Here is a 14,640-nt window from a genome sequence, read left to right as displayed (position 1 = left end):
TCTTTAATACTGTATGCACTACTAGTCAGTCAGTGTGACTTGGCTTTACCGTCAAGGAAAGGAGGAGAGACACTGCGTTCATATGCTGGTCGGAAATAAGAAACTCGAAAATGTCCGACTTGCTGATTTGTGGAATGCGGCAAGTGTATAAATACAACCAGTTAGCAAGATATTCCTAGTTCCATATAGCATGTGAATGCGGGAAGAGTCCTGCTGTTTTTCCACATCCTACCTCCGTCACACAGGGGAGAGGTTATACAGACATGCTTGTTGCCATAGCCGCAGGAAGTAGGGGTGTTGAGGGTTCAGAAGCACCCCCTAAGAAATCTGAATTTAAAAAAGATATAAATAACAATAAAAAAATAGATATTGTTTTTTCTCCACAAAAGTGGCACACTGGGCCTTTACTAGTCCTTTATTACCGGACCGGTGTAGCCCTCTGTAGCGCAGATTTTAAAAATTCTCCCATAAAGTGCCTCAAGCCTTGAACAATATAACATTTAACTGATTGAAAGTAAGGGGAAATCAGTGAACAAATTCCATGGTCAAGGCTACGACGGCGCCAGAGCAATGAATGAAGCTCACTCACGTGTTCAAAAGCGCATATCAGACCGGGAGCCTAATGGTTCTCAGGCAGGCCTAGCTCTTTATGTGTTTAAGTTTAGAAAACTCTCTCCGCAGAAGCAACAGTTACAGGGTTGGTGAAACAGCTTGATTGCTCTAGCAACATCCGAGAAACTGGGCAGAAGGGAATGGTACTTCAAATACAGCAATTGAACAACATCTTTAATTGAGCCTCTCATTCTCCTTCCACACGTTATTGAAAGAGATTAATTGCATCGAAAAGTTATTTAACAATCTGCAATGTTTGAATTTCCAACTTCAATTACTGAACAAGTAATTACATTATTGCCGCCAGCAAGCAGTCTAAACATGGCAGCATTGCGACACCATGTATAGTGTTGTGAAATGTTAATATGAGGAAAGGATGACCAAATAGCAGGCTACCAACTGCCTAAACAGTTGTAGCTCAATCTTGGGTGCAATGATCACGTTCCCGCACTGACTGACTGTGTGGAGGCTCATTGATTTAACGTTACGTTAGCCTACATGCTATACTAGCAAATATATACATTATATAGCTGTCGGCTGTATTAGCCACGACTTACCGTTCTTTGTGCAGCTTCAAATGTCGAACAAAGTTGGAAGTTGTTGAGCCTCCATCTGTAATTTCCTTCCCGCATGTTTTGCAAGTTGCAATCCGTTTTTTGTTGATACAGCGTAGTCTTTATATCCGAAAATAATAATTTTGGGCATCATCTTTCCAAGGGCTCCATCTGAATTCACCCGACGACATTCCTCTGCACTGCCACGAACAACTTTTTCTCCGCTGGCACAATTTGATTGGCTGCTGTCCGATTCAAACTGTAATCTGTTAAATGAGGAGTTGATGCGCTGCACACTTTTTTAATAGCATCATTTTTAATATCTGAGCTTGGGGAGGGTATCAAGTCAGGTCGAGTCAAAAGGCTCAAGTCCAAGTTAAGTCACAAGTCATTGGTGTTAAAGTCAAAGTCGAGTTGCAAGTCATCATATTTGTGACTCGAGTCCACACCTCTGCCAAATAGGTCTACCAATAAACATTTATCCATTAGCTAAAGCTCTAGGCTACATTCTTTGGCACCACAGAAAGCCCATCATCGAATAGATGTCGCAATTTCAGCACCATGGACAGTGATCAGCAGTCTATACTTTGTTAGTGCCTGTCTGGTTAACGGGAGGACGAACTCCTACCTTGTGGGGATCCAGAGAAGCTGCTTTATGCCAGTGGCACAGATAGGGGGGTCTACCTATGTCAGAGGACCTTCCCCTTTGCCCTCCCACTCCTCAAGTGCCCTTTTGGGTATTTTTCTGAACCCACTGACCCCAAGTAGTCGTGATGTCATCACCCACTCCCTACCCTGTCTGTTGGTTTGCACTGTACAGAGCTCACATACTGCCGGTTGTGCCTTTTACCAATCTGCTCTATATGGAGATTGCGTGCTCATGGTATCCAAACATGCATGGCTTGAAATGCAGTCACCGTTCGAGTGTGTGTAGCAAGCAGTGGAGGCTGGTGAGAGGAGCTATAGGAGGACGGGCTCATTGTAATGGCTGGAATAGAATAAATAGAATGGAGTCAAACATGGTTTCAATTTGATGTGTTTGATACTTTTACATAGGTAAAGGCGACAAGCCGATGCTGATGACCAGTGCAACAGTGGTGCAATTCCATCGAGGTGCAATTCCCACTCTTTCTTCCTTCCGACTGGGCAGTAGCAGAGAGGCAGCAGTTGGTTCCCATACCTGTGTGAAGCTAGCCACAATAAGGATTAGCCACAATAGTGGAATTTGTGCTTCGCCTTAAAAATTAAAGTCCCCAATTAATACTGACCAAAACAGATACAGAGAGTGGAATAATGCCATATTTGGACTAGATATTAATGCTAAACAAGGTTGGAATGTTGTTATATAACTTAAAAATAAATACAATAATTTATTAATTTGACAATAAACAGTAAAATAAACTGTTAATTGGTGGTATACATACATGCACATGTACAGCCTTGCCTATAGAGTGTGTACCCATGAAATGGGGTATCAGACTACTCAGTGACACCTACAGATTACAATTCCAAAGAGTTTACACAAATATTAGAGTCTTAGCTCTTAATGCAGGACTTTGACTGTGTGAAATCACCTCCCCAGTCAACCTACTACTTTTAGTGGACATTCATATTGGACTGTACAGGCTTGCCTATAGAGTGTGCACCCATGAAATGGGGTATTAGCCTACTCAGTGACACCCACAGAACACAACTATGTCTCGGGTCAGATCTTGGGTATTCGGGTTATGAGTGGACCCGAGAAAGAATTCTAATCCCCACTCAACTATTGCTGAACGACATATGTCATCAATTTAGGGCACCAGGCATATCCATTCAGCCTTTCCCAGCACACAGGCAGATACGCGAGGAACTCTCCTTGACCACACACATACACCCCCCCCACACACTATCACCACACCCCACCGCCACACACACAGTTTCTTTGATGTTGTTTCAGAGGAGTGTTTTTCCGTCTGAATAAATGCAGAGTCACTGCGACTAATAGGCTGATTGCTGAGTCATGACGTGAGCTGACTGTAGGATCACCCAGTCGAACAGACACAGAGGCAGTCGCAGAGACAACCCCCTGTATTCCATTGGGAGACAGTGACAGAGTGCTGCTAGCAACCAATCACAGACAGTCTAGTCAGGCTGCAGGTAATGCTAATGATTAGCATGACTCTGCAACAAATCAGTTCAATCAACCTGTGTTTGCTCTATCTGTTTGTTTCAGTTGTGAAGATTGTACTCCTGTGCTTGTGGTTATTACTGAGAATGTTGATAAAGAGTTGATCACAAAACCAGCTGTTAGGCTAAACCCAAATATCACCAACCACTAACCAGAGTGAGTTCATTCATTTTTGTTTTCATTACCTATCCTATAAAATATGATCCATCACCAAGCTTTATAGTTATGCTCATTTCCAGTCTTGACTCTTTAGCCTTTGCTACTGATGGATGCCTCTGTAATCCTAATTTGTGGTCCTCATCCCCAGCACTGGTTCTTTCCAGATTCAATCCTAATTAAACGTGAGGAAGAAGCTTTGGAGACGTATTAATTAACGTTTCATTTCACTGCAGATGATGGTGGGAGCAGAAAGTGCCGGCGAGCACATTAAACACTGTTTCACTTGGCTTTCATCACGTTCGTGGTTAATTGTTTCTTCAGCGACTGGGACTATTTAAAGGAGTGCAGGGCGCTCTGAGGCATCAGTGAGAAACCCTGAGTACAAAGAGCCTCACTGGCTGAGATTCTACTTCTGTGGTTCTCAGACTAGCAGGGTAAATGCACTCTCAATGCCGTGGGAAATAAATAGGGCTAAGTGTTCACACAAATATGTACACACACACACAAAGGCACGCACGCAAACGTACACACATGCAATTTAAGATGCACTACATGGCCAAAAAGATGTGGACACCACTTCAAATGAGTAGATTTGGCTATTTCAGCCACATCCGTTGGCTATTTCAGCCACCATGCAATCTCCATAGACAAACATTGGCAGTAGAATGGCCCATTCGGGAGAGCTCAGTGACTTTCAATGTGGCACCGTCATAGGATGCCACCTTTCCAACAAGTCAGTTCGTAAAATTTCTGTCCTGCGAGAGCTTCCCCGGTCAACTGTAAGTGCTGTTATTGTGAAATGGAAATGTCTAGGAGCAACAACGGCTCAGCTGCGAAGTGGCCATACAAGTGCACAGAACGGGACCGTCGAGTGCTGAAGAGTGTAGCGCGTAAAAATCATATGTCCTTGGCTGCAACACTCACTAATGAGTTCCAAACTTCCTCTGGAAACAGCGTCAGCACAAGAACTGGGTTTAGGGGATCCAGGAGAACGCTACCTGCCCCATAGTGACAATTTTAAAGTTTGGTGGAGGAGGAATAATGGTGTGGGGCTGTTTTTCATGGTGAAGGGAAATCTTAACACTACAGCATACAATGACATTTTAGATTTACATTTTTATTTAACCTTTATTTAACTAGGCAAGTCAGTTAAGAACAAATTCTTATTTACAATGACGGCCTACCGGGGAACAGTGGGTTAACTGCCTTGTTCAGGGGCAGAACAACAGATTGTCAGCTCGGGGATTCGACCCAGCAACCTTTCGGTTAGTGTCCCAACGCTCTAACCACAAGGCTACCTGCCGCCCTGAAGGATGATTCTGTGCTTCCAACTTTGTGGCAACAGTTTGTCGAAGGCCCTTTCCTGTTTCAGCATGACAATGCCCCCCTGCACAAAGCGAGGTCCATACAGAAATAGTTTGTCGAGATCAGTGTGGAAGAACTTTATTGACCTGCACAGAGCCCTGACCTCAACCCCATCGAAGTCCTTCAGTACACCCCCTTACTCATTATTTTAAAGGAAAATTAGTGTTGGTGTAATGGCTTTATAATTTAGGACCAGTCCTCCATGGCCCAGGCACATTCTCTGGTTGCTCATTCAGGGTCACAGCCAGACAGGACAGTGGGGAGATGTGGCTGTTTGTTTCAACCCCAGTCACTAAGGCTGGACTGAACCGGCTGACTCCACACAACCTCCCAGCTGACAGGCTGCTCCCTGCCTGGGGCTTCTCACTGAAGAGGAGGGAGGGAGGGAGATTGAGAGGAAGGAATAAATTAGGAGGGATGGAAAGGAAGGGAGAGATGGAGACAGAAAGATAGGTGGGGAGAAGACATGGAAAAGAACAAGGGCAAGGGAAGAAAGGGATGGATAGAGAAAATCAAATCAAGTGGAAGAGAAAAAAACGAGGGAGGAAAGAGAGAGGGAGACAAAAACAAATGAAGGAGGGAGGAAAGAGAGAGGGAGACAAAAACAAATTAGGGAGGGAAAGGGAGGATGTTCTCCCAGTGGTGCTCATCATCCTTGCAGGTGTAACTGGTGTGAAATGGCTAGCTTGTTAGCGGTGCGCGCTAGTAGCGTTTCAATCGGTGACGTCACTCACTCTGAAACCTTGAAGTAGTTGTTTACCTGGTTGTCGATGTGTTCAGAGGGTCCCTTGTTCAAGTCCAGGTTGGGACGAGGAGAGGGACGGCAGCAACACTGTTACACAGGTGTAAGGTAAACATGACCCAGTTCTTTCACAGTGCTGTACACACACACACACACACACTATAATGTAAACACATGGAAACATAGCGAACACACACATTCACAAAAAAACACAGGCCCTTCTGCTTGAACAACACACCTGACAAATAGGAGCCCTCATCACCTTATTTATGCTTATCCTCTGCCTTTTCATCTATTCCCCCCCTCTCTTCCTCCATTCACAGCAGAGGGAACAGACCTCATTAATACTGAGCAAACCAAACCATGTCTCCCTCCATGCTAACAAACAGGCAGGTGCAACATTACATTTCTATGGATGTGATGACAAAACTTTGAAACTGATTATATTCTGAGGGACAAAGAGAATGCGAGAAAGTGAAAGAGAGCAAGAAAGAGAGACACAGAGCTGGGGTGGAGGGAGAAAAAGAGAGAGAGAGAGCAAGAAAGAGAGAAGCTGAGTATGAGATGGGGTGCAGCAGGTGTTTACATCTGGCACTGGAGAGATGGATAGAGGAGGGGGGAAAGAGATGGGTGGAGAAGAGCTGAGACTGGTAGAGGAAAGGAGGGGAAAGATGGGTAGCGTGAGCAATGGGTGGAGAAGGGGAGATATTAGTAGAGGAAAGGAGGGGAGAGAGATATAGGTAGAATAGGAGACTACTGGGTACAGGAGAGGTGGGAAGGAGGTAGAGGAGAGAGTTAGTGGAGAGGAGAGAGTACTGAGCGGTGGGCTCAGATCACATGTTGGCTTGTTGCTACGCAATGTGCAGCAGAGGAGACACAGATAAGATTTGAGAGAGGGTGACCAGTGAGACGAGGAGAGGAGACAGAGGAGAGAGACACCCGACTCCATAGTTATTCAAGTTCACAGACCATGTGAGATGAAAAGAAAATGACAAAGGAGAAGCAATAATGTGAAAGAGAGAAAGAACAAAATACGGTGAATGTATGATGTGGGTGCAATAAGATTTTTTTTAAATGGTGTAAACAATTGCTACAATAGTACCAAAAAGTTACCATTTTTGTAACTAACCCAAGATAGACCACAGCTTGTCGTTTCCATTGTGAGCAAATTAAGCATAGTAGGCCCATGGAGGTGGGCAGAGCCAATCACGAGCTAGCGAAATCCTATTGGCGTGGTCAAGTATATATTAGCATATTTCCGTTAAGGAACGCCTACTCTGCGAAGTGCGTGTGTGCAATAACTCAATTCGCCCCTGCACTCCTTCTACTGTACGTTATTTATAACTGTACGTTATTTATAATGAGGGATATCTGAAGACAATCGGCCCTCTCTTCAGTAAAATATATTTTACCCGACCCTACTTGAACTTTTGAAAAAAAACAATTGACCCTCCCCTATGCCCAAAATAATAATTAAAACATGAAGTGGATAGCAGAGGACATGCCTACCATTCACCCTCACTCAGAGCAGAGACCAGAGCCTTTAGATATGCAGTTTAGAAACTGTCCTTCATTTTGTAAGCATTAACCTACATGGCAAAGTATCCAGAAGGTTGTGGAGTCACATTACACCGCGGACAACGGTAGCTGTGAAAAGATCTCCATTATAATTAAAACACTGCATAAATGTATCTGAGAAAAAATTGCCTTTTATAAAAGCATTTCATGCAATTCTACATTATTTGACATGACTGGAGACAAGCAGAATCTTTTAATATCACAACAGCGCATGACAACTAATGAGCGCATGCTGCAGCACCGGAGAGGTTGTGATTTCTATACAGGATCATGTTTAAAAAAGAGGATGGTCTAAGTTTGGAACACTGCTAAAGTTGTCTATCAACTGTAAAAATTGAGCGACAACAGAACCAGTTACGACTGGTGTTTCTAAAAGTAAATTCAAAGGCTCTGTAGAATGACTGTATAGCCTAATAAGACATTTTTCATTTCATTATTATTTCATTCTACATAATTATTTATTTTAAACTGCAGAGGAGTATTTCTGCCTGTAATAATCCCCTTTTGTGGGGAAAAACGGTGCCCAGAAACTGTTAGGGTCTACATAAAGCTGTTCCAACAGCAGAGCTTTCTTTTCAGCACCATGGAGTGACTCCTTACCACTGCTACACCTGGCTATCAGTGGAGCTTTGTCTGGCAGAGAAACAGTTCATTCAGCCTCATTTACTGCCTTTAAAAAAAAATCTACTGACAATTTAGAAGTACAAACTATGGCATAAGGGGATGACGAGCGGATAAGAGGCAATCCATAATTTCGATTAAGACATTAATGAGCGAGCTAGGATGGACGTAGTCAATATAACTATTTGTTCAGCACTTTTGAAATGTACAGCCACAGAATTGACTATTTCACTAAAATAGGCTATAGGCTACATGTGCACCACCAAGTCAGAACAAATGGCTAAATTATGAGGGTAAAAGGGGACAAATTATTAGGGTGAGGCACATGGGCTAATAACAGCTTACTACACAACATACACGTAGTATTACTTTCTTAGCTACAGTATACATATCTCCCTGGCATATTACAGCATTTATGCAGCAGCATACAATACATTTTTTAACTCACCATGTTGTGCTGTGCTCACTTGAACAGAGGAGTGGAGCGGAGGTCCTTGGTGGGCAAACTTTGTCATCAAAGTCTGGCATTCTCTGGATTTATGGTGCTTTCAAGGCAACTGAAAACTTGAAGAAAAAACCCCAAAGTCGAATCATGATGTCAGTGATCTTCAGGTCGGAGCTCTAGAAAGAGGCTCAAGTTCCAGACTTGGAATTCCAAGTTGGATGACCGTTCAAAACGTATTTTCCCAGTGTGGCAAAATTGCAAGATTATGTTATAATACTTTTATTGCATCATGGTTGTTTTATTCACCAGAATAGAGTATTCTTAACTATTGTGTTCTACTGAGGATGGGCCTCTGGGAGATAAAACTGACAGGAGATTTACCATGTCTTTTGGGTGATAAAACCTAAAGAGCATTCCAGAGCATGAGTTAATGTTTCTGTTCTATACCGTACCAGGGAGAGATGGTTCCAGTTTGGAGTCGGAGGGTCAGACACTGGTCTATACAATGAAAACTGTTGACACAGCAGATACTGTCTGCTATGTATTATAAGTATCTTTCATACAAATCTTAACCTTGTGACCCATTCTATATATCTGTTGTTCGTCATGTAGGTTGAAAGGGGTGTATCTTGGCTATAAAAGACCTTTGTACTTTTGTCTCGGCGCTCTCAACGGATCATCAGAGATGGTGATTCGTCGACCAGCCATCGCTATTGCAAAGCTCTCACTATTAAAGATTTAGTTTGAGTATAACTCTGACTTGTGTGATAAGTTTGTCTCTCCTCATTTGATAGTAAAGAAATGAACCACCACACCAGTCGGAGCAAATTTTTTTCAGAGTTCCCACTTGTCTTGAACGCTCTGAAGTCTGAGATTTCCCAGTTCCGAGTTTCCATTTGTTTTGAACAAGGCAGAAGGCATGCTGGATTGACAGCATGACCAATGTATTCAACTTTTTCTGGCCCATCGTGTTAAATGTTTATCCTTTTAAGCTTGGAAAATAGACGCTTAAATCGAGACCACACACCCACTCCACTGAATCTATTCATCTAAACCCAGACCTTTTTGTGCCACCGCAAGCATTGCGCCGATCATTTTTGCCTGTGAGCAAACATATTTCTGGCACACCCCCGAATCTAAAGGTCTACCGCCAGCACTTAAATGTACTATTGCAATAGGTTTGGTTCTGTTTTTAACTAGGCAAGTCAGGTAAGAACAATAATCTTTACTCTTATTTACAATGATGGCGTACCCCTCCCATAACCCGGATGACGCTGGGTCAATTGTGCGCCGCCCTATGGCCAATCACGGCTGGCTGGGATACAGCCCAGGATCAAACCCGAGTCTGTAGTGACGCCTCTAGCACTGTGATGCTGTGCCTTAGACCACTGCGCCACTCAGGATCCCCGTTAATTGATTACAAATTAGATGACCCTCCTCTGGACAAAATAGAAAAATACTAAACCCTCCCCCTGACTGAAATTGTAAAAGTATGACCCTCCCCCATTTTCCACCAGGTAACAATTGTGTACATTTCGACCACTCCCTAAACAATTCAATTTTTTCTAAACTTTGGCAAAGGGTAAAGTCTACAAAACTTAGTCCAGTTTTCATCTATGAGAAAATGTGCAGAATGTCAGCCAAAACCCATCTTGCTACATCTTCTCCCACTGCCGGCCAGTAGGCTTCCTCTCATCACCATATTTGGTGGTGAGTGGAAATTCCAACCGTATGCTTCAGATTTATACATCCGGTGAAACATCTGGCTCATTGTTCTATCTGTGATAGTACTGTATAGGCTACACTGTGTGACCACAATCGATGACATACCAAGCAAAGAAAAACCAGGGCAGAGAGAAGAATATTACAGTGAAAAAGAGAGTGCCTTGTCTTGTCCTCTATCCTGACACTCAACACCTATACCCATCTAGAGCCATCAAGAATCTTCTCAGTCAATCCAAAGTCACACATTCCTTCCATCTCCCAGCATCCTCTCCACCTCCTGACCTCCATGGGCTGGGACAAAGTCGCCAGCGTCAGCACATCACAGCAACCCAATCTAGACAGACACCTGAGGAGAGGCGATGCCACTCCAGCCTGGAAGATGATGGATGTGGCTTTATTGTCCCGGAAAGTTTAAACACTGACTGACAGATGTTGAAATGGACACGCCAGCTCTCAAGCAGAGCTCTGACTAACACAGCTTTGTCACAGCTCCACTGGACCACATAAGGATGCTGTGTGTTAAATGTCAAATTGTGTGGCCTAATTTCATTACCGCCACCAGAGAAGTCAAACAGTGCGTAGTCACCTTCTACTGACCCTCTTACAGCTGTCTGAGACACAAGTTCCAGATCCATACGAGATGCCCTGAGGCACAGATCTAGGATCAGCTCACCTTCCCCAGATCCTTATAACTGTTCAAAACAAAAACAAACTTTGTAAGTAAGAAGTAGGCATTGGTCTGAAGCCGAAAAATAAAGGATATTCACAAGCACAACAATGGTAACAGAAATAATGTAGTTATTAGTACTTATTTAATATTAACAGCTGATTTTCCAGAGGGAAGTGAAAAACCAGAAACACATTTAAGCCAATATGGAGTAAACTGGAAAAATACCCCTGATCTCATTTAACATGACAATCGAGCAAGCTACTGGAAAATATACAAATAATCAACATGTAGCCTACCAATGAACTATTCACATACATTCTTGACTGTCACGTTAGGTGGTTCGGAGAGCAAGGCATGAAGTGGCACAAACTGCTCTGTGTTCTGCGCCAGCTCCCCCTGACATCCTACTTCTCCCCCTGGCATCCTACTTCTCCCCCTGGCATCCTACTTCTCCCCCTGACATCCTACTTCTCCCCCTGACATCCTACTTCTCCCCCTGGCATCCTAGTCTTTCACCTCGGTGGAAACGACTTGGGATATACCAAGGGGACGGCACTGGTGCAGCTGATGCATGGATTTAGAGGTGGTCATCCGAATGTTTCCCGGGACAACAGTGGTCTTCTCTGATATCGCGCAGCGGAGGAGCTGGATGTTCCAGTGGGGCCAGAGGATAAACAAGTGCATAGAGAGGGCCCGGCACTCTATCAATCATCTGGTATATGCATTTCAGGGAACACAATCCGCCACCCTGATGTTAAGCAATGTGTCCCTGGGATGTCCCGTAGGGATGGAGTGCATTTGACGGAGGGGCAACAACGTATTTCTTGAAAGTTTAGAGTTGGTCTCTCCAGTCTCTCCAGCGTGGCTGTTTACCAAGGTTTGGTGTTGACAATGAACTTTACTTAGCTAGCTAGCTGTGCTTTGTGGAAGAATGTGGGAGATATTGTCAACATTGAGTTGTGCCGGTTCATGATCAGTCCATACAGCTAATGTTAAAGCCTTGTTAGCTTGTAGCTAACATTACTGGCTAACATTAGTTGGCTAGATAACTGGCAATAGCAGCCAAGGACGTTCGCTATCTTAGTTGTGCTTATTTGTTTGTACTCTGATTACACGCAAGTTTCAAGGCCAACAGTTTACACAGATGACTTCAGCCACGTGAAAAACCTTCCATAGCAAAATATAGCTAGCTTCCTTAGCTTGTAGCTTGCCTCTCATATGACTGGTGAAAGCTAGCTACTAGCGCTGTTGCTGCGCAATCCAAGTGCTTTGGTCTGGTTTTAGAACTCCTGAGATTCGGCTTAAAAGATGCCCAGCTAACATGAGGAATCTGCCCAGAAGCGGCCCTTTTCCGGGGGGCCATAACTGATTGAATCGGCCTGGAATCGGGTGTCGGACTCGGCCGGAAATCAAAATGAATGATTGACCAGAATCGACACGATGTATCCGTCTAACGGAATTCAGCCGATTTTGCCGGCATTTTTCCAGAATCCCCCCAGAAGTGGCTTGATGCAATTTTAAATAAATGTATTTACAAAATTACCTGATTTAGTCATTTTTTATATTATTATTATACATTTTATACATACAAATTATACCCATCCACAATTTTTTTAAATAATTGTATTTATTTAGTACCCCCTTTTCATCATATTCAATTGTCTTGTCCCATCACTGCAACTCCCGTACGGCCTCAGGAGAGGCAAAGGTCGAGAGCCGTGCGTCCTCCAAAACACAACCCCGCCAAGCCGCACTGCTTCTTGACACAATGCACACTAAACCCGGAAGCCAGCCGCACCAATGTGTCAGAGGAAACACCGTACACCTGGTGATCATGTCAGCGCCTGACCCGCCACAGTAGTCGCTACAGCCTGATGGGACAAGGACATCCCGGCCGTCCAAACCCTCCCCTAACCCGGACTGTTATGCTGATGAATGAGGACCCAAAAGCGACGTAATAGTAACAGAGTCTTTATTCCAGTATTAAACAAATAATGATTCTCCTGGATATAATCAATGGTAATCCAAAACAGGAAACTGAAATCCTCTCGTCAATAGAGAGGAACGCCTGGAGACGCGACCACAGACTGCAGGTCGCTTCGGGAAGGCACTGGCCGTAGCTGACATTGACACCTGCTCACACGCAGCATCTGAAGAAGGCAAAGAACACGACAGGGCGAAACAAGGACACAGGAACAGCAAACATCAAACAAGAATCCGACAAGGACAGGAGCGGAAAACAGAGGGAGAAATAGGGACTCTAATCAGAGGGCAAAATAGGGGACAGGTGTGAAAGAGTAAATGAGGTCGTAGGGAGAATGAGAAACAGCTGGGAGCATGAACGGAACGATAGAGAGAGAGAAAGAGAAAGAACCTAATAAGACCAGCAGAGGGAAGCACAGGGACAAGACATGATCAAAGACAAAACATGACAGTACCCCCCCACTCACCGAGCGCCTCCTGGCGCACTCGAGGAGGAACCCTGGCGGCAACGAAGGAAATCATCAATCAACGAACGGTCCAGCACGTCCCGAGATGGAACCCAACTCCTCTCCTCAGGACCGTAACCCTCCCAATCCACTAAGTACTGGTGACCACGTCCCCGAGAACGCATGTCCATGATCTTCCGTACCTTGTAAATAGGAGCGCCCTCGACAAGGACGGGGGGGGGGGAGGGAAGACGAACGGGGGCGCGAAGAAAAGGCTTGACACAGGAGACATGGAAGACAGGGTGGACGCGACGAAGATGTTGCGGAAGAAGCAGTCGCACAGCGACAGGATTGACGACCTGAGAGACACGGAACGGACCAATGAACCGCGGAGTCAACTTGCGAGAAGCTGTCGTAAGGGGAAGGTTACGAGTGGAAAGCCACACTCTCTGACCGCGACAATACCTAGGACTCTTAATCCTACGTTTATTGGCGGCTCTCACAGTCTGCGCCCTGTAACGGCAAAGTGCAGACCTGACCCTCCTCCAGGTGCGCTCACAACGTTGGACAAAAGCCTGAGCGGAGGGAACGCTGGACTCGGCGAGCTGGGACGAAAACAGAGGAGGCTGGTAGCCAAGACTACTCTGAAACGGGGACAGCCCGGTAGCAGACGAAGGAAGCGAGTTGTGAGCGTACTCAGCCCAGGGGAGCTGTTCTGCCCAAGACGCAGGGTTTCGAAACGAAAGGCTGCGTAAAATGCGACCAATCGACTGATTGGCCCTTTCTGCTTGACCGTTAGACTGGGGATGAAACCCGGAAGAGAGACTGACGGAAGCACCAATCAAACGACAGAACTCCCTCCAAAACTGTGACGTGAATTGCGGACCTCTGTCTGAAACGGCGTCTAACGGGAGGCCATGAATTCTGAACACATTCTCAATGATGATTTGTGCCGTCTCCTTAGCGGAAGGAAGCTTAGCGAGGGGAATGAAATGTGCCGCCTTAGAGAACCTATCGATAACCGTAAGAATCACAGTCTTCCCCGCAGACGAAGGCAGACCGGTAATAAAGTCTAAGGCGATGTGAGACCATGGTCGAGAAGGAATGGGAAGCGGTCTGAGACGACCGGCAGGAGGAGAGTTACCTGACTTAGTCTGCGCGCAGTCCGAACAAGCAGCCACGAAACGACGCGTGTCCCGCTCCTGAGTAGGCCACCAAAACCGCTGGCGAATAGAAGCAAGCGTACCCCGAACGCCGGGGTGGCCAGCTAACTTGGCAGAGTGAGCCCACTGAAGAACAGCCAGACGAGTAGAGACAGGAACGAACAGAAGGTTACTAGGACAAGCGCGCGGCGACGCAGTGTGAGTGAGTGCTTGCTTTACCTGTCTCTCAATTCCCCAGACAGTCAACCCGACAACACGCCCTTCAGGGAGAATCCCCTCGGGGTCGGTAGAAGCCACAGAAGAACTAAAGAGACGGGATAAGGCATCAGGCTTGGTGTTCTTATTTCCCGGACGATAGGAAATCACGAACTCGAAACGAGCGAAAAACAACGCCCAACGAGCTTGAC

The 14,640-nt window shown here is 45.2% G+C and overlaps 1 protein-coding gene across 2 annotated transcripts in view; it reads right to left on the bottom strand.

Moving 5' to 3' along the window:
- Positions 1 to 14,640, bottom strand: part of LOC139564807 (microtubule-associated serine/threonine-protein kinase 1-like) — a 60,465-nt gene that overhangs the window by 19,822 nt on the left and 26,003 nt on the right. The gene's annotated exons all lie outside the window — the stretch shown is intronic.

Source organism: Salvelinus alpinus, chromosome 36 (assembly GCF_045679555.1).
Source record: "Salvelinus alpinus chromosome 36, SLU_Salpinus.1, whole genome shotgun sequence".
NCBI lineage: Eukaryota > Metazoa > Chordata > Actinopteri > Salmoniformes > Salmonidae > Salvelinus > Salvelinus alpinus.
Note: the sequence above shows the minus strand (reverse complement) of the source record. Positions and strands in the feature narration are given on the sequence as shown.